The sequence below is a fragment of the Nycticebus coucang genome, chromosome 15 (assembly GCF_027406575.1).
Source record: "Nycticebus coucang isolate mNycCou1 chromosome 15, mNycCou1.pri, whole genome shotgun sequence".
Classification (NCBI taxonomy): Eukaryota; Metazoa; Chordata; class Mammalia; order Primates; family Lorisidae; genus Nycticebus; species Nycticebus coucang.
The window spans coordinates 49,237,273-49,262,105 of NC_069794.1; positions in this window are offsets into that span (position 1 = coordinate 49,237,273).

The following is a 24,833-nucleotide window of genomic DNA, read 5'->3' on the forward strand; positions in this document are numbered from 1 at the left end:
AAGCATTTCTTTCATGGCAGACAGGGAAGGTTCCTCATCATTTACATGGTGCTTGAGCTGGAAATTCAAATCTCTGAGCTCATCCTTTTCTTTCACCATTTTGTGTAGAAAAGCTAGGAGCAAGCAATCAATTTCATTATTTTAGCTATTTTAACAAAAAAAAAAGTTGTAAGTATTATATATAAGGTCACTCAGATCCTTGCTTTATATAAGTATTTGATAGGGGGTATCCCATGGTGTTATGTTGTGTATTTCAGATCACACCATAGACTACTGGCATTCTTTTTACTCCTGGAAATAGTCATTAGTATCTTTTTTAAAATTATTTTTTATGAATATTTCACATTAACAGGAGAATAGACATGATATGTTACATTGTTCGCATTAGTAAGGTTAAGCCTGAGTTGTAGTTGTTTCCTTTACCCAGGTAGTATGCCGTATACCATGCATTGCTCCCATTGGGTGGGAACTTGCTGAAACCACTCATATCCTCTCCTCTTCCTTAATTGAGCTTTTCTCTCAAGAGAGCACATAGTTGTTAATCTACTAGTTTCAATTTAGGATTAAGCATATGTGATTTTTATTCCTCTGATACTCATACAGGTAACCCCAATTTTCTAGGTCCTGGCAGCCTCACAGACCAGCTTGAACACATTTTCTGGACCAAAGCAGGCTCATAAAAAGCAGTCTGACCAAAGTTCCATGGAAGCTGCCACTCCCAGAGCTGGGAACACACCCTAAAGAAGATCACATTCCTACACAGGGGCAGTTTTAAAATTAATTTCTGCCCTCAGCCCCTGGCACCAAATAGTTATGAGATTCCATGCCCCAAGACTTCTGACTGCATTATAGGAAAAGCAGCATATAAACCCCAGATGGGCTATCTGCTTGGGAACCCCCCTTCAGCTTCCCCAAGGCTCTCACCTTCTTTGTATCCTTATCTATCATCTATCAATAAAATCTTTCCTTTCATTTACTTACCTGGTCCATAGATTCATTCTTTGACTCTCTGAAACCAACAACCCAGCAGAGAGAGCTTCTGGCTACAATACTTTACTTAGGAGCGTATACTCCACAGTCATCCAGGTCATTACAAAAGATTCCAGAAATTTTAAAAGCAAGTCATAAAATTATTTCTTAAGGTTCTATTCCTCCGGAACTACTCTCAGCATCAAAATTCATCTACATTAGTCAGAGTTTTTCAGGGAAAGAAAACTATTTATCATGGGTAATTTTTTCACATTACTATTAAAACTGAAAAGTCTTAATCTACTAGTTTCAATTTAAGATTAAATTGAAGCTAGTAGATTTCAATGTGTGGACTGTTAGGCTTGAGACCAAGAGTACTTTTCACACAATGATGTTCAAAGATAGTTTGCTGAACAATTTTCTTCTTGGTTAGGTTGCCTCTTACTTTGTTCTCTTCAGCTTGTAACTAACTGATTGTGAGACCTGACCCAGTCACATTATGGAAAGCAACCTTCTTTATCCCCAAATTTCTACATTTAATTGTTCATTCCATCCAAACTCTCAAACTGATGTGTAAATTTGAATTGCTAAAAGAAAATAAGTAACAAGATAAGCCAAGGGTCCTGTATGAAACAAAACTGTCTTTCAAAAGTGAAGTATAATAAATATATTCTTTGATAAACTAAATTGAGGAAATCTGCTATTGGCAGACTTATCCTACAGAAAATGCCAAAAAGGGCCCTTCAGGCTGAAGGATGAAAATGCTTGACAGTAAACTGAATCTACACAAAGAAATACAGAGCACTGGTAACAGTAACTATGTAAGTAAATAAAAAACCAACATAAATGTAATTTTTGTAAGTTTTATTTTACCAGTTTTAAAAGAAAATAGTACAACAATTATAAAACTGTAATGATATAATTTGTGTGATAATAATAGAAAAGCACAGGGAGGAAATGGAGCTAGACTTATTCAAAACTTTTGTATGTTATTGAAATGAGATTGATATTTATCTGACATAGATTGTTTTAAATTAACATTGTGATATTAACAACCAGGGTAACCACTCAGACAATAACTCTAAAAATAGTAAAATAAACAAGTGACATAAAATTATACAAAAAAAATCTATTTAAGAACAAAAAACAACATGTCATACACAGAAAAAATAACAAAGAGTGGAAGTAAATCCTATTATACAATATCACATCACATTACATATATATGTTTATTTATATACTAGTAAATATTTTCCATATACTAAATGAACTAGATCTATTTATACTGCTAAATAATGACCTCCAAAACAATGTCAAGTAAGATAAGGTAAGGTAAGGTGCAGAAGAATGTACATAATAAAATAAAATTAAAATATATGATGTGCATATATTTTTATAAATATTCTTATAAATATTTATAAGAAATATTATTTATCTTTAAAGATAAATTAAGTGTGTTGGGAAGAAAGGGTTTACTGTGTATCTTTCTTCTACTGGTTTTTATTTTTACCACGCATATGTATTGTGTTATAATTGTTTTTGTTTCTTTGAAATAGCCCATTCCACAGTCATAAAATAATGCATGTTCTCAAAATTGAAGAAAAATACAAATTACATGTTCCTTTTATTCCTTTCTCAATTATCTGCCTATTCTAAATGGAGGACCATTTGATTAGAACTATTAGCCTCTATAACATTGCTCAGCAGCAGTTAAGGGTAAAATTTGGATAGAACATTTAAGGATAATGATACAGCCATTGTTTCAAACATGGCTAATTGTAGCTCACCTAACATTCCAATGATTTCAGGGCCAGGTAAAATAAAAGGGTGGAGACAGACTTGAAGTGTGCCTGCCATCTATTAATGTATTCAGATTTTTTTTTTAATGTTATGTTGGTCAAATTGTTTACGTAGCTTGCTATCACTTCTTACTCCCAGATATAAAATCCCAATGAATTACTTGGAACTTATTTCTAATTCTTGGTCTTGAAAACAAGTTAACACTCAGTATAATCAACTATGAAAGGTGAAAAGTAGAAAAGTTGAAAGATAATCAAAAACCTTCTTGTATAATTTCTGTGATTGAGTTAGAAAAAATACAAGAATTAATTTGCCATTTTATGAAAACTATGGCTAAGTCTGTGCCAAGGAAATTATGATCCCCGGCAGTCAGTACTGCTACAGAAAATGAAAGGGTAGAAATGAAAAAAAATTTTCATTGTTTGACATATTCTGAACTCCATTTAATATACTCAATATTTTGATTATGTACTAAACCTATACATTCATGTGCAATTCAAAATACTTGCCACTTTTAAAAATTTAATCACAACATAACCCTCAGAAAAGCTGCATATTTTTTGTGAGTTAACATGATTTTAAAGCAATGTTTTTTCGTAGCAGTGAGTTAAGTTGCGATCCTGCTGGCTAGTCTGTTCCTTATAAAACCTTCACAAATATTGCTGACTGCTGTGACCAAATTAGCCATGCAGCAAAATGTACCAGTCCTTGTAACAGCAGAAATGAGGAGCTACTCCACATCAGATGTGCCATGTTTGTGCCCTTCATCTACATAAGCATGGGCTTTGTACAAGAAAGATGGCTCAATAAGATGAAATGGGGATAGGGGAGCTGCTAGAGAATAAGAAAACTGTTTACTTTGAGAATCTTAATGAATATGTCAGCAGACATTTATTTCACACATTTCATGTTAGATCCACATGATGCCTGAATATTTTGATGTATGAAACTGCACACATTTACTGGGACACGCTTTGAACATACTGAGATCAAAAGTAGACTATAATAACCCACTAATTCTGAAATAGACATCAAGAATTAACTGCATGCTTCATTATATTCAGTTAAGTTAATCATCGTGAAATAATTACAGGCATTACCATTTAATTCATTTTTTTAAAGAGCAACCTCATTATTAACAATATATCACTCCTGCTTCTCATGAATGAGCCTCTGCAGAGCTGAGGAAATTGTTCCTCAGAGGCTACTGATATTCTTATGAAGAGGGTGAACAAAACTACTGCTATATATATTCTGCACTGTAAATTGTCCATGATAAGTAACAAATGATGCTCTTTACTTAATTATCTTTCATAGTACAATAAGTTATGTGTTAGACTGATTTAACAATTTGAGTTTACTATGTGTAGAGAGAGTGGATTAATTAATGTGGTCCTATTTAAACATTTAATCTCACAGAACAAAAATTCATTTTATCATTTCTTATTCTTCTTGAATTATTTGAATTGCATTCCATTGGAAAACCATTGTAGAGAACTTAAAATATACCCCTCCCATATAAATCGTTTTTAAGTTAAAAAATATTTTCCCAAAATGCATTATTGGTGAAAATGAACAAAGAAAATATGTACAAATAATAGAAATGGTTGAATTTTTACTCTATTTCTCAATAGTTATACTATTTTAGCACATACCTGCACCATTGATTTTTATCCTTTTTTCTACTGACTTATGGCTTCAAGGTTAAGCACATTTATAGGAAAAGACACAGAAATGTTCTGCCTTCTGATAGGGAAGTAGAATGCATCTTACTTGGTTAATAATAAAATGTGAGGTTTGTTTATAAAATTGGCACATTTATGAAGTATAATTATATATTATATATAATTACATATGTTTTCTTTGTATTTTCTTTGTATTATAGTAATGAACCTTGGCTAAATATTTTATTCTGGTATAATTTAATTTGAAACTTAACATTTTAATTCTAATTTTTTACACATAATTACTGACTAGAATAAAACTAAATTTTATTTTAGGAACAGGTAAGAGAAACATGGTAAAATGTAGAGTTGGTAACCCAAAATAATGAGTACTCTGAATAATCTGACTAATCCCTCTGAGGTAGAATCTCAATACCATTTTACTTTTAGTAAGCATTTTCTCAGTCCATTAGGTTGAATCCAATTTTCTTGGTCCTGTGTTATAGTGAATTTTTTTCCCTCCACCTTCAAGGTTGTCTGGTTTTTATTTGATCCTATTAGGGTTTAGTATAACTATCTTTGAAAAAAATGGTCAACACTTTATAATCAATGCAGTGACTGAAAAAAAAGTATAAGTCACAATTTTACTACAAGTGTATGCTGGTGGAAATCTGAAAATTTCATTCAAAAATCAATAAAATATCTTATTAAAACATATTTTTCTTAACTCTTTTTTAATGTTTAAGCACAGCTGGAATCCAAGGTTTTGTGGGTTTGTAAATAAATTTCTTGTGTAAGTTTTATTGATTTTCGAGGGGTATTAGAATATTTATTTTCTTCTTCTAGATTTAGCTAGAATTTTTTTATATTTTACACAGCTATATTTAAATAAGAATCTTGAGATTCATTATACAATTGTATTTAATATCCTTACTTTATATTAACTCCTTACAGGGTCTATTTTTTAATACCTTAGGCAAATATCACATTACATGAAAAAATGCATATATTTTTAGATTCTAAAATACAAGATTTATCAATCATCCTGTATCCATATTCCCCTCCCTTCCTTTCTTTCCTCTCTTCCTTCCTTCCTTTTGCTTTCTCTCTCTCATTCTCTTTTTTCTCTCTCTTTCTTTCTTCCCTTCTTCCTTTATTATTTTATTGTTTTCTTTTGTTCTTCTTTCTTTCCTTTTGTTGTGGTAATAGCACATAAAAAAAACATACTCTTAAAAAAATCTTTCCAGTGCTAAACACAGTATTGTATGTAAATTATGGACACAATGTTATGTAATAGATCTCTAGAATGTATCCCTTTTGCACAACTGAAATTTTATAACCATTGATCACCAACTCCATTTTCTCTTCCCTGCTGGAATTCACCATTCTATCCTCTTTTCTCTGGGTTCAATAAATTAATATCTCTCATATAAGCAGAATTATATACAGTATTTTTTCTTCTGTGACTGGCTTATTTCTCTTAGGACAACAAACTACAAGTTCATCTATTTAGTCACATACGGCAAGGTTTCTTTATTTTTTCGTGGTTGAATAATATGATATATCCATGTATATGCCATTTATTCTTTTTCTCTTTTTTTTTTTTGCATTTTTGGCCAGGGCCGGGTTTGAACCTGCCACCTCTGGTATATGGGGCCAGCGCCCTACTCCTTTGAGCCACAGGCACTGCCCCTGCCATTTATTCTTTATACAATCATTCGTCAATGGTCATTTAGTTTGTTTCTACATTTTGGCTATTGAAAATAAATAATGCTGCAATGAACATGGGATTACAGATATTTCTTGGAGATCTTGATTTTGATTATTTTGAGTATATACACATATACACACATACACATACGTATACTCACAGACATATATGAAAAGTCATATAAAATAGATTCTGCCCTCATGAAATGTGAAATATTTGAAGAGAAAAAAAATGCATGTAAATGCAATTGAATCAGACATAGTCTAATCAGCAATAACTAGGCAACAGAAAAATAAATTTATTGGATCACTAAAAGAAGATATAGATAGAATGTTGACTATTTGAGATTATATATAAATATGTGTCAGAAGAATTTTGGGCCAAATGTAAAGATTTCCAAGAAAACAAGTTTTATGACATAAACAAAAGATTCTCTACAAAAGAAATTATGTCTCACAATTTATTATTATTACTATACCAGGATTTAGTAGAGATGCATACTTTCATCCAGGGAAAAGAATTAGCTCAGTGAGAAGGGCGCCAGCCACATACACCAAGGCTGGCAGGATTGAGCCTGGCCTGGGCCACTGAACAACAATGAAAACTACAACCAAAAGAAAATAGCCAGGTATTGTGGTGGGGGCCTGTAGTCCCAGCTACTCAGGAGGCTGAGGCAAGAGAATTGTTTAAACCCAAGAGTTTGAGGTTACTGTGAGCTATGATGCCACAGCACTCACTAAGGGTGACATAGACTCTGTCTCAAAAAACAAAAAAAAGAATTAGGAATATCATTGAATGTTACTTTATCTAAAAATGTTAATAAAAATTAAAATTTTCAGTGACTATTTTGTTATCAATAATCCATTCAACCAGTATTTATTCATATAGTTTTTAGAGACAGGGTCTTACTCTATTGCCCAGGCTGAAGTGTAGTGGCACAATCAGACTGCTGTGGTCAGTCTCTAATTTCTGGGCTTAAATGATTCCCCTGTCTCAGGGTCTTGAAGAGCTGGGAATGTCGGCAGGCACCTCCAAACTTAGATAATTTTCCTTATTTTGTGGAGATGAGTCTCCAAAAGGAGTCTTATTCCTAGCCTCATATGATCGTCCCTCCTCAGCCTCTCAAAGTGCTGGGATTACAGGTATTTGCAAGTATATCCAGCCTCAACCAACTTTTATTTAATGCCTATTACGTGGCAGTCTCTAGGGGTTGAATATTTTCTCCTTTAATAATATAGTATCCAACATTCCCCCAGTGATCCCTGTCTTCTGGTATCCATTCCCATTTATAATTCCCTACCACATTTCCCCAGGGTGGTTGTGCTTGACAAATAAGATACCATAGAAGCAATGGTATGTTCAACCAATAGGTTATAATGTACAGTGTCTTCTATCTTAAACCCATTTTTGTTCTTGCCTCATTTGCTCTAGTAGAAGATACAATGTGAGCAGTCATTCACAAACTTGTGTGGCAAGGAACAGAGGTCTCTTGCCAACATCCTTTGGGGGTGAGCATGAAAGAGGATCTACCAGACCCAGTTAAGTCTTAATCTTGCCAAAGATGCAACTGAAATCTTGACTGCAAAATGAGGTAAGACTGAGTCAGAATCAATCAGCAAACACTTTCCAGACAACTAATATGTAGAACTTTTTAAAATAATACACTTGTGCTGTTTCAATCTGCTAAGTGTGTGGTAATTTGTTATAAACCAATAAATGATGAATGATTGGGTACTTGGAAGGTGCGTGCTGCTGTAACAACAACAACAATAACAACAACAAAATTTAGGCCTGGCTTTGAGATTGGGAACAGGAATTGCAGCAGGTGTTAGTGAAAGACTAAGTGGCTTAAATAAACTATTACTTGAACCCTCATGGCCTTTCACGAACCTGTGGGTGAAGGTGCATAGTAAAGGTAGAAAACCATTGCTTGAAAAACATTAAACATGGTTTCAAAGCAAGGATCATATCCAAGGTACTTTCCAGGCTTTCCTTACAAACATAATGGATAAATTAGAATCACAGTCCTGCGACTTACTAGCTGTGATTTGGGGGCAAGTTATGTAATTTCTATGTCTTAATTTTCTCTTCTGAAAACAGTTATAACATAAATACATACCTCAGAGCACTATTATGAAGATTAAATGTGTTGATGCAGGTGAAGTGATAACACAAGTAACTGACACTTAGTAAAAAACATGTAGCTGATAAACATTATTGCAATTTGGAAAGAAATAGCAAAGTATTAATGAAATAAATTTATTTTTTAAAAAGTATATTTTTTAATTAGAAAAATATAGATTTCACACATATTATAAACTGTAAAATAGTAAAAGGAAGAGAACAATCTTAGTATTATTCTTTTTTATTTGTCTTCCTTTCAAATTGGCAAAGAATTAATTTAAGGATTTAAAAAATAGGAATATATTATTTAAATATTATTTCCATTATTAGATATTGAAAAAAGATAAATAATTATAGAGTCACATTCACCACATGGTCCAAGGTCATTATTGGTTAAGTCCCAGAGCATATCTTCTGTCTTTTATACTCTGACAACAGAAAATTCCTCATGAAGAGGAGAACATAAATAAATTAAGGTATAATTATAATTGGTTGAATATACAGTTAAGCACACATTATCATAAACAAAAAAATTATTTCCAGGATGTATTTTAAGATCATACTGACAACAGTGATTTCCTACTGAAACAATCTGGAAAAATTAGATTTTTATGTAGAGTCATAAAAGTTTTAGAGGATTGGATTACTCATGAAATTAAAAGACATGACTTTTTAATAACTGTAAAAAATCAGAAGCTATTTACTTCCATTTTAGGTAGCCAGTTATATAATTACAAATAACTTATAAGATTAAGATATCATGCTATTTGCACAAAATTAATGTTCTCAAATTTATTTAGAGGCCTAGTAACTTAAAATTTCCTACATCTTACTATGTATTATTTAAAAAAAAATTTTTTTTTTTAGTATATATTCATCATCACCAAAAGGCATTGAATATTGGGAGATTTATTTTCTAAGATAAAAGGAGAAAAAATATGGTCTTTTAATGCTCCAGTACTTATTTTGTTAGTTATTAATCAGAGTGGAAAATATACTAGAAAAAGAAGCAAACAAAAAAAATCCCCAGCCAATCTAGGGAAAAAAACAATCCATCAATAACACTTATTCTGTTAGATGGAATTTTCTGATTGTCTAAAGCATTCCAGAAGCAGATGGGCAGTTTCTCTAAATTATAGACCTTAAAATAAATCAATTTACAATATATTCCTATAGGAGTGCCCTTTATCCCTGAGTTTCCATGATGCCTATAGTTCCAGGATTACCTTATGTAAATCTGAAACTTGTCTCCACCATTGTCAAAGTCTCATAGTCTTCTGATTAGATGTCCTATATTAGATTGTCCCTTGCCATCCACTGGAGGACTGATTGTTAGATGAATACCAAAAATCATAGTTGGAGGTGTCTAACCTTGTAGCTTCTCTAGGGAATGCTCGAGGAAAAAGAGTCATGTTGAGCCACACATTAAATATACAAACACTAACAAAAACTGATGAGACAAAAAAATCTTTATAAATTTCATATTTGCTGCCAAGATAAGCAAAAAGCTCCTCACTTAATAATCCTAATTTTGCAGCAGCCAATTCAGAGTCTTTTAAAATTGTCCAGCATGTTCCAAGTTTGTGATCACTAATGTGGAAATATACATATATAACTAATAAAACATCTTTCTTTTCTATTTGACATTTTTTATGATAAAAGAAAAGTGGACAAAATAAAACTACTGGGGTAGTTGAAATTTATTTGACAAACCATTGCATCAATATCTGGTTTGAAGAATGTAATGTCAATTCTCAGAGAGTTCTTCTGGTGCTAATCAGATATTTTGGTGCTAATTTTATTGTTAATGTGATTCATTCTTCAAAAATAGTTGCTAGCAGATATAGGTGCTGCAAAAAGCAATGACATGAATAAGATGTTGCTCCATTTCCTACACACTATCAAATTTCTGGGCATAGAGTATTTTGTACTAGTCAGAAATAATCTTTTGTATCTCAGTGGTATCAGTTATTTCCATTTCATTTCTGATTGAGGTTATTAAAGATTTAACTTTTCTGTTTCTAATTGAATCTGGCAAATGGTTTATTGATTTTATTTATCTTTTTGAAGAACCAACTTTTTTTTCATTAATCTTCTGAATGATTCTTTTGTTTTCAATTTCATTTGTTTCTAATTTCATTTTGGTTATTTCTTGGGCTAGGTTTGGTATTGGATTGCTCTTCCTTTGCCATTTCTTTTTTGTTGTTGTTGTTTTTGGCCGGGGCTAGGTTTGAACCCACCACCTTCGGCATATGGGACTGGCGCCCTACTCCTTGAGCCACAGGCGCCACCCTCCTTTGCCATTTCTTTAAGATCATTTGTTAGGTTGTTGACATGCTCCTAGTTCCTGCAGAATTTAAATGATAAATACAAAAGTAATTATATATTTATCTTGTTCTATACACAATAGGCAAAGATTCAACGTGTGATAACAATACAACAGTGTTAGGTTACAAAGGTTACTGGAGCAGAGTTTATATGCTCTTGAAGTTCACTTGGTATCATTATAACTGGATTGTTATAAATTTAGAATATTACATATAATCTTTATGGTAACATCAAATAAAATATCCCAAAATTGTACACAGAAGAAATGGAAACAAAATAGTTCATTATGAAAAATCAACTAAGTGCAATAGAAAAATAGTAATGGAATAAATTAGGAATAAAAACATATGAGGCATAAAGAAAAATAAATACCAAAACATTAGAATTAAGTCTTTCCTTTTTTGGCTATTACTTTAAATGCAAATAATTGAACTCCTCACTCAAAAATCAGAGATTAGCATAATGGATGCTAAAAACAAGATGCAGCAATATGCAGTTTATAGGAGACTCGTTTTAAATTAAAGATACAAATAGCCTGAAAGAATGGAAAAAATATTCCAAGCAATAGTAACTAAAGAGAACTTGAGTACTTATATTAATATTAGACAAAATAGACTTTAAGTCAAATTAATACAGGAGGCAGAAAGATATTTAAATATTGATGAATGAGTCAAATTACCAGGATATAACAATTATAAGCATGTGTTCCCTCTTGTACATTGCTGGTGGGAAAGCAAAATGGTATAACAGCTGTGGAAAACAGTTTGATTGTTCTTTTAAAAGCCATGAAATTACCATATGGCCCAGAAATTTCAGTTTTAAGTATATACCCAGAAGAATTTGAAGCAGGAACTCAAGTAGTTTTATATACTAATGTCTATTGGATCCTTTAGCATAATAGCTAAAAGTGGAAACAAGTGAAACATCAATCAATACAATGAAATATAATTCAGTAATAAAAAGATAGAATATGCTGCCCCTTGATTAAGCTTGAAAACATTGTCAGTGCAATAATCTAGATATAAAAGGGAACATATTGTATTATTAAGTTATAAGAAATACACAGAATAGGTTATTTGGTAGAGACAAAAAGTAGATTAGAGGTTACTAGGTGCTATTGGATGGGAAGAATGAGGATTTATTGCCTAATAGCTATAATTTCTGTTTGGAGTGATAAAAGTGTTTTGAAAATAGACAGTAATGATAGTTTCACAACACTGTGAAAAAAAATGATACTGAACTATACATTTTAAATGGTTAAAATGGCAAATTGTGTGTGTGTGTGTGTGTGTGTGTGTCTGATTTCAATAAGAGAAATACAAAAAAAAAAAAAGAAGAAGAAGAAGAAGAAGAAGAAAGAAAAACATCTTGTTTCATCCTCAGGTTTATTACTATAAGGCTAGCAATGCCAGAAGCAAGTCTAAATCTTTCCCACCAGCCTTGAAATATCTTAAACCTTGTTTGCCCTCACTTAGGTAATATGTTCAATTCAGTATCAGCCACATTGATCTTGGGCATAGGTGCTCTAATCGGACAACAATGACACTTGTAATCGAATCTCTAGCAATAAGGGTAGATTCCACTGCCTGCGAGTTTTTATTATAAACCTATAATAAAATATTACACTGCAAATTATAGGAAAATAAAATTTTAAGAAATATCAAAAATTGTTATAAGCTTTTAATATGATTTATAGTGATGGGAGCACATGTTCATTATTTTTTTTGAACAATTGCATTTTAAAAATATGTTATGCTTAGTAAATGTGCTGCCTCAATCTCTTAGTTGAAGTAATTTCATAAGGTAGGGATGGTAATATGTCAATTAATAATTTTGTGGTGATTAATAAACTTTATAGGTTGACTGTATTGATTAATTACAGAAATAAGACATTTATTTGTCTTTACTTTTAATGGCTTTTGCTGTATGACGCTATCCTTCAGAGACATGCATCCTATCACAGTATTGCACTCTCTCTTACCCCTTCGTGTTTAAAGAACTCGGTCTCAACAGAACACTCGTTTTCTGAAAAATGTATGCATGAAAAGTCTGTCAAATTTCTAACACTACTTATTAAGTGAGTATAACCATCCTTGTTAGCATTCAGTTGGAAAATCCAGAGCACAAATTACAGCTTCTTAGGCTAATACATGTGTTTGCAGGATAACCTTTCAGATAATGCATTTAGTTCTGTTTTCAGTCCTACATTGAGTCTTTGGAAGGTAAGAATTTTGGACCAAGTTGGAAGAAGAGGATTGTTGGAAGCAAAAATAATGTTGACATTCTCCAGATCACACTTTGTTATAATATACTGACATACTGTTCAGGTTAAAGTAAGATTGCTGAGACGCTTGACACATTCCAGAAAAGAATTTGCCTCTGGACGTGATGTACTATAATGAATGACAAGATACATGAGAATATCTGATGTGAAACAAAATTTATAAAAGGTAGATTACTAAGTTGGAACACAGAAAATTTTGCTCAAGGTGTTCACATATAAATGCCACTGTCAGAGAATGCAAATGTTAACTTTCAAGGGATAATTTTGAAAATTGTTGACAACTTTTAGAGGAAAACAATGATTTATCTCACACCAGAGAAGCAAAATTTACTACCCGGGTATTTTAGGAAGAGAAGTTAAAATATGTTGTTTTTAATTAGTTGCCTGCTTCTCTTTGAAGTATTTGGATCTAAAATATTTCCATTAATAAATATTTGCGTTAGTGAATTAAATTCTTGAAATGACTTTTTTTAAACCAGTACTTTTTCAAGATTTTTTTTTTTTTTTGATTGAGGGGGTGTTAGTCATCCTAACGGTGCTCTAGGAAAATATACAGCTTTAGAATTGCTTATGAGGTCTGCTTGCTACTATATAGCATATTAAAGGAAGTTAGAAATTATTTGAATTCTTAATAATAAAAGCCCTGCAGTTAGAATGATAAGGAATACTTTGAATCATTATAGTGTTTATTTCTATAAACACATTTATTTATTTCACACATATTTGGCCAGCACAATAAATACCCTTGTGGTATGGAAAATTGAATTCAGCTTTAAACTACTTAACTTCTCTCTGGCTTGCATTTATTACCATTAGATGCCTGCGTACCAGGGCATGGTTTGTAGGCAAATTGTTCCACCCTGGGAGAAACTGAGGTATAAAGAGAATCTAATTACGGGTCCTACAACTAGTAATAGACCATGGCGTTTTACTCCTATTCCATGCTCATTCTGCTAGAATGCCTTCAAACATTTCATTAGTTGGTTGATTTGGGCAATTTCATTATCATTAGGAGCAAAACCAATTCCTCTAGCCCACTGCTATAGGAATAATAAAGCTGGCAACCACAAGCCCGAGGCATATTGACAACTGTGCTTCATACTGGCTTTGTTAGGGTCTCTAGTCCTTTGCCTAAATTTTTCTGAAATGTTCTCATCCTGTAAAACAAAACCAAATGAAACTAAAACTTTCCTTCAACGTTGTTTAGCCCCAAACTACTGCAATAAATAAATTCCCAATGTATAGTTTAAAATACAGTGTACTAATTGAAGACTTAAGGTCTAGGGAAACAATTACTTGGGATACTGTTGAAAACTTACATGGTTCCTCTTGAATTTTGCTTCCTCTATATTGACCTTTCATTCCTCTTTTACTCAGCTTCCCTTTCACTCAAAACATGCTAAAGCTTCAGAGGTACTGGCCAAATTCATGGATAGATATCCATTTAATTCTAGTTAATCCATATCTTTATGTTTTCTTCATTTTAATGATTCTTGGAATAAAGAGAATGTATAAATTATATATGAAAAATTAATGAAAACCTATTTATATATATTTTATATATGATATATATATATAAACCTACTGCTGCATCCTTGAAAAAGTACTTTAATTTTTATGCCTTTCAAATTTATAGGACTGGAGTCATACTAGATATATTAATTAGTGAAACTACATCTAAGTTGATGCACAATGCTGTGGTTCATTTCTTTTCATTGCTATCATCATCCACCATGTAAGCATATCAATTATTTTTCAGTTCAACCCAGAGCTGGTTATATAATTTGTGAAGCTCAGTTATAAAAGACAGTATGGAATGAAGCCCTTAGTTCAAACAGTATTAAGAATTTTAAGATGGTGATACCAAAACTTTAAACGAAGTACATGACATTTAAGTGTGGGACCCTTAGGTCTGCACAAGTCATATGCTCATGAAGCCAATCCTGATTCTGTAAGTAAATGAAACATTAATTACTTCTGTTTGTTTGTTTGTTTGTATGTTCTTAATTACTAACACAGTTGCTGTAAGAATCCAACTAAATTTTTCCTGGAATATATGTTCAAAAGTTTCTCTGGACTCTGGAATCTGCTGCATCAAAGGACAGGCACTTAAAATTTAGTGCTAATGGAAGCTTATTTATCAAAGTGCATAGTACAGTAACATTTTCAAAATAGTAGATGAGATTTCTCTTATTTCACAGACTAACCAAGGTAAAGTATACTTAATGATTTATAATAGTATTTCATTATGATTTTAGTTTGCATATTAATAAGACATAATCTTCCCTCACAGCATGTAGTGATGCTAACCAGGGTTGGAATTTCATTCATTCAAATAATGCGGAAAAGTTGTCATCTTCATACTGAGTGTTTTCTAATCATTGAACATGGTGTTTATCCTTATTTTGAATCTTTTAACTTTCTTACAAATATATTTTATAACTTTCTACATAGAATTCTTAGACATCTTATTAGAATTCTCTCTTAGTACTTGATAATTTTCATTTATGATTTTTACCTAGTTTTAATAAATTTTAGTGTAATATTTGTCTGAATAACTATATTTCATGTCTCTATATTATGAACCCTGTATTTTCTGATTACTTAACCTCGTAATCTCAACTTTTTTTGGTAATCTACTAAAATTTACTTCTGAGAAAGGCTTAATCTCTTACTACAAAACCAGATTAGTTAGAATCTTTCAAATGTGGTTCCTTTTTCTCCATTTTTCATACTTTCCTTTTCAAAGCTTTCCTTTATGGTAACAGTGCATGTTCCTGATTCTTTTTTCTTTTAAACATTATTCCAGAGAGTCACCTTCCTGATAAAAGCATTTAAACCATTTTTTCCTAAGTTTCTGCTTGATGTTTTATTTTTTTAACCAAAATAACATTTTAGTAGTTGAAATCAGCAATTCCATAACTTTAAATATCCTATCTACTCAATAACTCTCAATTTAAAATCGAAAATGTTACTTTTCTTTTTAACCTGGAAATTTCCCTTTATTTTCCGCATCCATATTTCTTTCTACACTAAATGCTATATAATTCAATAATGACTAAAACCACATATTCCTTTTACATCCCCCATGTAAAAATGTTATAAGTTTTGTCACGAATGTATCTGCTTTGAGTGGCCCTAGGACTTAAAGAGGTTTGCTATTATTTTCATGTTTTTGTCACTGGAACTTTGTTTACTAACCCTTGAGCTATGAGTCTCATGGATTTTTTTTTCACTGTTCATGAATATTTTTTCAGCACCTTCATAGTAATGCACTTTTAAACAAATTCACATAATTTATTAAAGAGAAAATAAATCCTCAAAATAATTTCAAATAAGAATGTATCCCAAATGTTGTAAACTCTGCTGAGAGGTGGACTCATTTCTTCTCAGTAATGCAAAACAGTAATAGGCTTTAACGTGTTTAGGTTGAATAATAACAGAAAATATGGAAAATTTATTATATTCTGGGGACTTTGTGTGGCATTTTGAATGAATTAATTTATTAAATCTTCATATAAATTATAATGATTCTCTAGTTATAGAGAGAAAAACTGAGGTTTGGGGAAGCTAGATAATTTATCCAACATTACTCAAAGCGGTAGAACCACTTGGTCAGAAGTACAAAATGCAAAGCCTGTGAATTTAAATGGTCTTCCTTTTGGTTCTATTTCCCATATAGAGAAATGAATGATGACAGAAGACTGTAGCTTTGTCTAATTCAAGAAAAGAGTGAAAAAGAAATACTGTCTAGACAGCTGTGAAACCAGATTCCCTTAGTGTATGAATTCCAAAAGGACTTCCCCAATTCTGATTGAAGTTGCTCTGAGCACAAAAATTCCAGGCCATGAATCTTGATATAATACTCAACTTTGTTTATTTCTAAAACATCTATTCAATATTTATGTTCCATATGTTTTCCCTCTTGTATCTCAAATCTGTCATATTCTTTTTATTATCATTTCACTAGCGTTCTACTTGGGAATAAGTGACTCAGATCTAGGAAATTTGAATAGCAACCTTCTTTGCAATAACTATATACTTTTTTAATTGACAAATAGAGGATTAGAGATTATAGTAGTGGCTTAGTATTCTGTTTATCCTTTAGAGAATGTGCATGATAAAGCATGCTTGTTAAAATAAGATTACCTCAAGTTATAATAGAAGATAAATATAGAAAGCTTATATTTCATATATCAAAATGTAAAAAGAAATAAGGAATAATCCAAAATTGGAAGCATAAAAATGTAATATAGAAAATAAATTAGTTAAGGTAAGTAATGTAAATTGTTGCTTTTCATTATATCTTAAATATACTAGTGTAGGACATGCTATTGTTATTTATCACTATTTCTACTTATCCCTATGAGAAAATTGTACTTCTATGACTTATTGACCTCAAGACTGGTCATGTGACCTGTTTTGCCATTGAAATCTAAGCAAAAGTCATACTTTGAAGTAGAACATTGGAAAGTCTATACATGGTTGCCTAAGATTTATTTCTTCCCCCCAAAATGAAAAAATTTTGAATAAAGACTGATAAGCATCCTAGATATGGATGATATAGATAGAACCAGAGTGGCCCATTATGGACATGTGACCATGAACCAAAATAAACCACTTTGATTTTTAATAACACAGAGTTTATCTTATCTAGAATGATAGAGTTATCCAGGCATGACTGTAGTCCTAGATACTCAGGAGGCTGCAAGATGATCACTTGAGCTCAGGAGTTTGCAGTGGTGCCACCACTGTACGTAGACAGGATAACAGACTCAGACTATGTCCAAGAAAATAAATGAAATGGTCATCACAATAAAGAGTATAAATATTTTTCTTACCTGAGACATTCTGAACTATGTTATATATTCAAAGTGAACCAAAATAGATGCAGAATTTATATATATATATAAATATATATAAGATTATGTTATCTTAATATTTTATAGGAAAATGAATATATATTGGTCACTTAAGTTGTATTCTACAACTCTAAATGAGAGAATTATAAAAATTTAAGTTTATACACTAAAAAAGAGATGAGAAATATAAGTTTAAAAAAAGAGGAAAACATATTACATCATTTGAAGTGAGAAAATAATTATAAATATATTTAAATTATTTTAGAAATTATTTTATTATTATATTTCTGGACAAAAATGTTTATTGTTGGTGATAATGTTGAATTCCAAAAGTAATTCAAGGAAATCAGTAAGTGAGAAAACACTAAGAAAAATAGAAAAAATAAAATAAAATAAATTGTCAACCAATTTACTCTAAATGGTCTTTATAGGGGAAATTCATATAACTTTAATCTTATTTGGTTTTTATATAAAAGATTGAAAACACCGTCAGGTAATACATAATCTATAGAAAACATAGATAAACTAAAAGTATATATGACTTTTCCAATCCATGAAAATAAGCCTCTCTCCCTTCCAAAGTAAAAGCAAACAAGGTATAGACCGATATAAACAGATCTGACAGCTGTCAGCTCAGAGCTGGCATAGCAACTGTTAGGTATTCCACTGAACATGAATAACTTCACAAATTCCATATATCAGATGAGGTCACTCTATAATCCTGATGGAAAGCAAACAAAATCTCTCTGTAGTCACTTCCGAACACAAATAAAAGCACTGTGCAAGGTGGGGAAAAAAAGGCCAAATAATCCCCTTCCCAGACTACTGTGAGTGATTACTGTTTTTTAACAAATTATAGTTTTAGGCTTGCTCTTTTTTCTTTGAATCATCCTAGAAAACAATGACTAATATACTGACCAAGATTACCCTCAGCTCGACAAAAGTTTTTTTTTTTTTTTTTTTTGTTGAGACAGGGTCCCACCCTATGCCCCTGAGCAGAGTGCAGTGGGCGTGGTAGCTCACCACAACCTCAGACTCGGGCTGCGGGCACCCCGCTGCCTCAGCCTCCGGAAGCCGCTGGGATTACAGGCGCTCACCGCGGCGCCCGGCTGGGTTTTTCCATTTTTTTCACGAGTCGGGGTCTCACTGTCGCTCAGGCGAGTCACGAACTCCTGAGCTCAAGCGATTCTCCCTCCTCAGCCTCCCACAGTGCTGGGATTACAGGCGTGAGCCACCGCGCCCGGCAGCTCGACAAAAGTTTAAACAACTTTCCTCCTCACTACAGGCACTTGGCCTCTTTTTTTTTTTATTGTTGGGGATTCATTGAGGGTACAATAAGCCAGTTACACTGATTGCAATTGTTAGGTAAAGTCCCTCTTGCAATCATGTCTTGCCCCCATAAAGTGTGACACACACCAAGGCCCCACCCCCCTCCCTCCATCCCTCTTTTGTTCAGAACAGCTAATATAGAAAACTTTCTACAGTATATTTTTTCTGACCTTTTGAGATGTAAATATTCTCCCAGCCTCTTGCCAATGTTACTAACTGGGATTGTCTTTCTTACAAACCTGGGAGTAATCCTTTTGATATATAATCATAAAAAATAAAAAAAGGTAGCACTCCTGTCTCACAGTCTCTGTGGGAGAATAGAAGCCTAATTTCTTCAATAAGCTCTAATTAGCAAACACAGATGGCCTAATTACCTTGACCAACCTCCTGCCTAATGTCCTCCAGTACTTTTAGATGAACATTTGAAAATCCTTTACCTCAGCATTTAAAAACTCTTCTTTTTGTTTCAGTGGCTTGAGTTCTTTCTCTCTCGTATTGCAATAGTCTTATCCCCTGCTGCAACAGTCTTTGGAAAAGTTTTCCTTGACTATTTAACTGTGTTTCGTACAAGTTTAATTTTTTGGACAATACCTAATAGAATTACCAGTGTTTCTTAATGATCCTCAATCCTAAAGTAAACTGGTTCATTGAATCGTCCCCAAATCTTCTAAAACTACCCCAGATCCTAAATAAATACTAATACCTGCTAATTTCCTCTTACTAAGATTTCCACTATTCAATTTAATATCTAGTTTTGTTAGACTTGCACTTTTTTTCTGCTAAACTTGACTAGTAAACATGAATATGACTAACATCACCTATAATATAAGGGACCAACTTCCAAATGGATTAAAAAATATGAATCCACAGTTTTCAAAAAATACATCACAATAAGCTATAATTTGGGGGAATGAAAGGACAGTTATTGACTAAATTATGTCAAAATGTAATAGAAACGCAAATGTTTACCACCAAAGATTCTCAAGTTTCTATAAATTACTAAATTAATACAAAATTAAATATTGCATATATACACCCAGCATTGGAAAATAAGGTAAAATGAGTCTATAACATTGTTAAGTATGTTAAATCTGATTATTACAAGAAGATGCCTTTTAAGCTGAGACTTGAAATACCAGCAGAAATTAGACAAGGAAAAATTTAAGACTTCTATCAAACTTCAGTGAAAGCTTAATGAATTGGGGCATAAAGTTTGATGAGTGCAGGTTCAGGGAAAGTGAACATGTGAATTCCATTAAATATTTAAAGATAAAATAATAACATTCCTTTGTCACTGCTTTTTAGAAAATAAAGGTGAAGATACACTTCCCATCTTGTACACTATAGCAAGTATTACCCTTGTACCAAAGCCAAATATGGACAACACAAGAATAGATAGCTGAGCATCAATATTCTTCATGAACATAAACACATAAACATTAATATTATATTAGCAAACCAAATTCAGGACCACAGAAAAAAATTGTATGTTAAGACCAAGTAAATTTATTCAAGTAATACAGACTGCTTTACAATCTGCCAATCAATGAAAGTAATAACCATACTAATAGAGAGGGGTACAGAAAGCAAACTGCATGATCATCTCAATAAATATATAAGAAAGAAGTTTTGACAGAAACATACATTCATAAATTATTAAGAAAATTCAGAAAAGTAGAAAAAAATCCTCATTCCAATAAAAGACATTTATAAAAACCATTTATAAAACCTCACAGATTACAGTATATGCAATACAGAAAGTCTGAATTAAACTTCAAATGGGATACTACTATATATCCACTGAAATGACTATAATTAGAGGCAGACCATAATGTGTTTTTGACAAGGATGTAGAGATATCAGGACCATCAATATCACTGAGCCATTTTAGGCAAAAAGTTTGTCAAGTTCATAAAAAGACAAATTTACCTTCGGACATAACATTTCTACTACCAGGAAATTTTTATTACCTGAGTAATAAAAACATGCTCATACAGGTAGGTGTCTAGTATTAAAAGCAGCATTATTATGTCTCAATAGTGGAAAAAAATCCAGATACCCATTAAATGAAGAATGAATAGATAAACAAATGTGGCTTATCTCTATGAGGAGGTACTGCAAATAATGGATCACATTCTACAAAATAGATAAATCTCAAAACAGGCCAAATTAAAGAAGTCAGATGCAAAAGATTGCAGGTTGTCTCAGTCCAGTTATTTAAAATTTTCAGAAAAGGTAAATTTACAGATAAAGAAAGAAGACCAATGGTACTATAATGCTGAGGGTGGGGGGAGATTAAGTTAACTAAAAGTGAAGACCAGGGAAAATTTTGGGGAAATGGAAATGTTCTAACATTGAATTGTAGTGATGGATAAAAACTGCGTTTTTAAAAATAAAAATAAAGAAAGATCATGGGGGAACATTAGGGTTCTTTTTTTTATTATTTATTTTTATTTTTTTTATTATTAAATCATAGCTGTGTACATTAATGCGATCATGGGGCACCATACACTGGTTTATAGACTGTATGACACATTTTTATCACACTGGTTAACAGAGCCTTCCTGGCAATTTCTTAGTTATTGTGTTAAGACATTTATATTCTACATTTACTAAGTTTCACAATACCCTTGTAAAATGCACCACAGATGTAGTCCCACCAATCAACCTCCCTCTGCCCATCCTCCCACCTCCCTCCTCTCCCTCTCCTCCTTCCCCTTCCTCCTATTCTTAGGTTATAACTGGGTTATAGCTTTCATGTGAAAGCCATAAAGCAGCTTCATAGTAGGGCTGAGTACATTGGATACTTTTTCTTCCATTCTTGAGATACTTTACTAAGAAGAATATGTTCCAGCTCCATCCATGTAAACATGAAAGACGTAAAGTCTCCATCTTTCTTTAAGGCTGCATAATATTCCATGGTGTACATATACCACAATTTATTAATCCATTTGTGGATCGATGGGCACTTGGGCTTTTTCCATGACTGAGCAATTATGAATTGGGCTGCAATAAACATTCAGGTACAAATATCATTGTTATGATGTGATTTTTGGTCTTCTGGGTATATACCTAGTACAGGAATTATAGGATTGAATGGCAGATCTATTTTTAGATCTCTAAGTGTTCTCCAAACATCTTTCCAAAAGGAATGTATTAATTTGCATTCCCACCAGCAGTGTAGAAGTGTTCCCTTTTCTTGACATCCATGCCAACATCTCTGGTCTTGGGATTTTGTGACATGGGCTAATCTTACTGGAGTTAGATGATATCTCAAAGTAGTTTTGATTTGCATTTCTCTAATGATTAAAGATGAGGAGTATTTTTTCATATGTTTGTAGGCCGTGCGACTGTCTTCTTCAGAGAAGTTTCTCTTCAAGTCCCTTTCCCAGCCTGTGATGGGATCACTTGTTCTTTCCTTGCTTACACATTTGAGTTTTCTGTGGATTCTGGTTATTAAACCTTTGTTGGAGACATAGCCTGCAATATATTCTCCCATTCTGAGGGCTGTTTGCTTGCTTTACTTACTGTGTTCCTGGCAGTGAAGAAGCTTTTTAGTTTGATCAGGTCCCAGTAGTGTATTTTCGAAGCTGCTTCAATTGCCTGGGGAGTCCTCTTCATAAAATACTCAGCCAGACTGATTTCTTCAAGGGTTTTCCCTGCCTCTCTTCTAGTATTTTTATAGTTTCATGTCTTAAATTTAAATCTTTAATCCAGTGAGAGTCTATCTTAGTTAATGGTGAAAGGTATGGGTCCAGTTTCAGTCTTCTGCAGGTTGCCAGCCAGTTCACCCAGCACCATTTGTTAAATAGGGAATTTTTCCCCACTGAATGTTTTTAATTGGCTTGTCAAAGATTAAATAACAGTAAGTAGCTGGATCCATCTCTTGGTTCTCTATTCTGTTCCAGACATCTACTTCTCTGTTTTTGTGCCAGTACCATGCTGTTTTGATCACTAGCAATTTATAGTATAGTCTGAAGTCTGGTAGCATGATTCCTCCTGCTTTTTTTGATTTCTGAGTAATGTCTTGGCTATTTGAGTTTTTTTCTGATTCCATATAAGACAAAGTATTATTTTTTCAAGATCTTTAAAAAGCTCTTTTTCAGGAGCTTTAATAGGGATTGCATTGAAATTATATATTGTTTTGGGTTGTATGGACATTTTAACGATGTTGATTCTTCCCAGCCATGAGTATGGTATGTTTTTCCATTTGTTAACATTTTCAGCTATTTGTTTTCTTAGAGTTTCATAATTCTCTTTATCAAGATCTTTCACGTCCTTTGTTAGATAAACTCCCAAATATTTCATCTTCTTTGGCACTACTTTGAACGGAATCGAGACCTTAACTGTTTTTTCAGCTTGACTATTGTTGGTTTATATAAAGACTACCGATTAATGAATGTTGAATTTGTAACCTGAGATGCTGCTGTATTCCTTGATCACTTCTAAGAGTTTTGTAGTAGAATCCCTGGTGTTTTCCAGGTATACAATCATATCATCTACAAAGTGTGAAAGTTTGATCTCTTCCAACCCTTGATATGGATACCCGTGATCGCCTTTTCTTCCCTAATTGTGATGGCTAAAACTTCCATTGCAATGTTAAAGTGCAGTGGAGACAATGGGCAGCCTTGTCTGGTTCCTGATCTGTGTGGAAATGATTTCAATTTAACTACATTCAATAAGATTTTGGCTGTGGGTTTGCTGTGGATGGCCTCTAGTTTAAGAAATGTCCCTTCTATACCCATTTTCTTAAGTGTTCTGATCATGAAGGCATGCTGCATATTATCAAAAGCCTTTTCTGCATCAATTGAGAGAATAATTATGGTCTTTGTTTTTTAATTTGTTTATGTGCTGAATTATAATTATAGATTTAAGTATATTGAACCAGCCTTGAGACCTTGGGATAAAATCAACTAGGTCACATTTGTTTGATGTGTTGCTGGATTTCGTTTGTTAGGATCTTGTTGAAAATTTTTGCATCTATATTCATTAGTGAAATTGGTCTATAATTTTCTTTTCTTGTTGGGTCTTTTCCTGGTTTGGGGATCAGGGTGAAGTTTGCTTCATAGAACATGTTGGGTAGTCTTCCTTCTTTTTCTACCTTTTGGAACAGGTTGAGTAATAGTTCTCAAGGTACTAGTTCCTCTTTAAAGGTTTGGTAGAATTCTGACTTTTCTTTTTAGGGAGATTTTGTATGGTTGATGTTATTTCCTAACTTGATATTGGCCTGTTCAACCTTTCCACTTGATTCTGGCTAAGTCTTAGAAGGTAACATGCTTCCAAGTATTGGTAGATTTCCTCAGATTTTCATATTTCTGAGAATAAAGTTTCTCGTAATATTCATTAAGGATGTTTTGAATTTCTGAGGAGTCTGTTGTTATTTCGTCTTTCTCGTTTCTGATTGATGAGATTAGAGATTTTACTCTTTTTTTTCTGGTTACGTTAGCCAAAGGGTTATTTATTTTATTTACCTTTTCAAAAAACCAGCTTTTTGATTTATTGATCTGTTGTATAATTCATTTATTTTCAATTTCATTTAATTCTGCTCTAATTTTGGTTATTTATTTTCTTCTACTGGGTTTGGGTTTGGAATGTTTTTCCTTTCCCATTTGCTTGAGATGTCCCATAAAATTTTTAACTTCCTCTCTTTGCATTTTCTTGAGGAAGGCTTGCAGTGCTATAAATTTCCCTCTTAGGACTGCCTTTGTGGTATCCCAGAGGTTCTGATAATTCATGTCTTCATTGTCATTTTGTTCCAAAAA